Source organism: Empidonax traillii, unplaced genomic scaffold, assembly GCF_003031625.1.
Source record: "Empidonax traillii isolate 1590-97213 ecotype Southwest subspecies unplaced genomic scaffold, ASM303162v1 scaffold286:size1162393, whole genome shotgun sequence".
NCBI classification, from domain to species: Eukaryota; Metazoa; Chordata; class Aves; order Passeriformes; family Tyrannidae; genus Empidonax; species Empidonax traillii.
In genome coordinates this window covers 980503-983947 of record NW_020955479.1, presented here as the reverse complement: position 1 = coordinate 983947, position 3445 = coordinate 980503, and the positions used below count along the sequence as shown (strand labels likewise).

At 54.3% G+C, this 3445-nt stretch overlaps 1 protein-coding gene across 2 annotated transcripts in view; it reads left to right on the top strand.

Moving 5' to 3' along the window:
* Positions 1 to 1738: 1738 nt before the first annotated feature.
* The window catches only part of ABCA5 (ATP binding cassette subfamily A member 5), a 33283-nt gene continuing 31576 nt past the window's right edge, over positions 1739 to 3445 (top strand). The window contains exon 1 of one of the 2 annotated variants that reach the window (XM_027890372.1): positions 1739 to 1848. The gene's annotated coding sequence lies outside the window, so the exon portion shown is untranslated. The remainder of the gene's footprint in view (positions 1849 to 3445) is intronic. The other variant, XM_027890373.1, reaches the window with a different exon arrangement.

The following is a 3445-nucleotide window of genomic DNA, read 5'->3' as shown; positions in this document are numbered from 1 at the left end:
TTTAATTGAAGTTGTAGTTTTGTCATCGTATTCATTCAGTATTCATAAGGCAAAACTGAAGGGCATTGTTTAATTAGAGGGCTTTTACCTAATTCTCTTTGGTAAGGTGGAAACAAATGGGAAAAAAAAAAAAAAAAGGAAGTTTCCATGAGGTTTGTGCTGCTGTGGGGCTGCAGCACAGGGTGCTTGTGCTTGATGGGGGCTCTGGGACCAGGCTGGGGCTTGAATCCTGGATATTCCCAATCATTGCTGGAGGTGAAGGTGTGCATGGCTGTGATCCCTGCTCCTCTAAACAGTGCTTCTCACTTCAGACTGTGCTGCGAGACTCCACTCTTCTTTCCAGACGGGGACACAGTCTCCCGACTGTTTCCAAGGGAAAACGTGGATTCCACATGGATTCCACACTGCGGTTACAGGGCTGTGCATCGGCACAGCCGTGCGTGACGCTCGCGCGGCTCCTCAGGTGCACAAAACAAGGCGGGCGAGGAATCCCAAACCCTCCTGCATCCTCCGCGGGGACCCTCGGAGAGCTCGGTGTTTTCCCGAGCGCTGGATGCGGCGTCTCTGCGGCAGAACTCGGGATGCTCGGAGGCACCGCCGGTTCTGATGTTCGGCTCAGCCCTTCCCAGAGGCTCGCAGGAGGCGTTTAGGAAAAACGAGCACGTCGGATTGCGCTCCCGGCGACGGGGACAGGCTGATTAACATCGCAGTGGGTGTGATCGCATCCCAGTGTCACGGACTCAGGCCCGTCCCGAGGGTGACAGGGACACTGGCCTGAGGGGGAACAACTCGCTGGGAACCAGCAGCCACCCCAGGAATTCGGCGTTTGTATTCAGGGCAGCATTTTCGATGCTTTAATTATATTTTCGGGTAATGCAATAAAATCCTGGCGACCTCCTGGATGCAGGCAGGAGAAGGCAGCACTGGATGGAGGGAGGTGGCTCCCACCCAGCCTTAAATCCCTGAGCCCCTGGGGACTATTTTCCAGCCCGTTTCCTCTGCTCCTCAGCGAGGTTGTGCTGGGAGGCAGAGTGGGGATGTCCCTGGGGATGGGGTCCCCGAGAGGGGGGATCCCTGGGAGGAGGGAGTCCTTGGAAGGTAGGGTCACTTGGAGGAGGGGAAAGGGGTGCTCAGGAGGGATGGGGTCACCCGGAGAATGGGGTTCCCTGGGAAAAGGGAGACCCATTGGATGGGGTCACCGGGATGGGGGGACTGCGGGAGAGGTGGTCACCTGGAGAATGGAGTCCCCGAGAGTCCAGTCCATGGAAAGGGGGGGTCACCCGGAGGATGGGGTGCTCGGTAGGGGGGTCCCCGGGTGGAAAAAAAAAAGGGATCCCGGGAGTAGAGGTATCTCCGGGAGGGGAGGGAGGTCACCAGGAGGTAGGGGGATGTCCCGGCACTGCCGACGGACACGGCAGCCCTGCCCGGGGGCCGCGGGTATGCGGGGCCAGGGGTGGAGTGTTGGCAGCCCCGCTCCATCCCGTTCTATCGCGTTCCATCCCGCTCCATCCCGCTCCATCCCGTTCCATCCCGCTCCGCTCCGCCCCGGGACAGCGGTCCGGTCCCTCGGAGGGGACAGGGGGTACCCGGGGGTACCGGAGAGATACCAGAAGGTACCAGGGCTCTGCCCACTCCGCTCCGCTGCGGAGGGGGGCGGGACCGGGGCGGGGGGGGCGGTGGCGGGACCGGGGGAACGGCCCCGCCCGGGGTGGGTCGAACGGGAAGGGGAAGGAGCGGAGAGGAAGAGGAGGAGTTGGGCTGCACCTGAAATGCGCGTCATTACTCGGGAGCACGGGCTGGGCTGGTGATGGCTGTGTGTGCCGAGGGTCTGTGGCTGCGCGGAAAATGGTGAGGAAACCGCGTCTGAAGAGGGTTTGGGATGGGGAAAAAAGGGAGAAATGGAAACCCACAGTGTCCTTGCCCACCCCCCCCGTCCACCCCGAGACCTGCGGGGGTCCCCGGGAGCGGCGGGGATGCAGGAGGATGCTCGGGGATGCAGGAGGATGCTCGGGGATGCTGCGGGACCGGGAGCCGTGCTGGAACAGCCCGGCCTGGCTCTGCTCCGTGTCATTCCTTGTCCCCGCAGTTGAGCGAGGATGAGTTTGGAGGGAAGGGGTTTGCGATTGCGGAGCTCCCTCGGGCTGTGCAGCCCCAGGCACGGCTGGGCTTTCCCCTTGGGGGGGTCAGATGGGGGGCAAAATTCAGCCCGTTTTTGGAGATCCATAAACAGAGCCTCTCACTTTATTATTGCATATTGTTATATTTGCAATTTGAGTAATTGAGCAGTAAAGAGCACATCAGAGTTTTGCTTAAGTACCATTTCAGCTGCTGTCCTCTTGCAGCAAGATCAATAATCTTATTTTCTGACCCTTCTGCAGGTGTTGTTCACTGATAGGTTGTTTTTTTCCTCAAGCCACAGCTCAGTTAGCTGAGGCTCTCACCCCTCCTTGTTTGGTTTTCTTTTGGATTCCTTTTTTTTTTTTTTTTTTTAGCTTAAAAGACAAGGAAAACATAATGTGCAGCACTAAATTATCATCTGACCTTTACAGACCGTTGCCAGGCTGATGAGACTGGGGAAGGGAGGGGAGTCTTCCCAAGTATCAGCTGAGCATTATTTAAGAAGCACTGGCACCCCTCATGTGGAATTAAAGCCCAAACCCAGTCATCTCCTTGAGACTGCTTTGATTGAGATGCCCACAAGCAGTTGTGTGTCACCTGCCTCCCTTGTCAGTGCAAATCATAAGTCTGTGGCTAAAATCAGGGAGCATTTCATAGGTTCAGAGTTTTTTCATTTTGTTCAGAATAATTCAATTAAATGCCTTGGCAGCTTGTTCTGCTCAGCCTACATGCTCATTTTCTTCATCTGGAATTTCAAGGAGGATTTGGGGTTGTTTTTTTTTTTTAATCCCAAATACAATTTTTCGCCGTACAAGTGATGCTTTTTCAGTGTCCTTCATAATCATCCTATAGCTCCAGTTGCTTACACGGAGGCGGCAGGTGTAGTATGAAAAGTTAATTAACACTCTTAAAATGACCCTTCCTCCAACCTAGGTGATGTAAATTTAAGTGTGGCAGTGTTCCAGTGAAGATGTGGGAGTGTTTTGGTTTTTATAAGTGGATAGAAAATAATTAGAGAAACAGTAACTGGCACTGGTGATTGAATGTGATTGTGATTAAATCATCTTGGCCAAATTTTAGGTTTCATTAAAACAGAGAAGTGTGGCTGATTGCTTTTGAAATGTGCTCCCCAGAGCCGACAGTGGCAGTCCAGGCACTTGGAGGGCATGCTGTGAGCAGAGGGGGAGAAGGACAGTGGTTTTTATGACCTGTAAGCAATAACTGCTGCTTTTGATTATTTTTAAAACACTCTGCTGCCAGTGTGAAGCGTTCCTTCCTCGAAAATATCCGGAGGAGTCGTTCTCATTTTTCCTGCAGGACTTGGTTA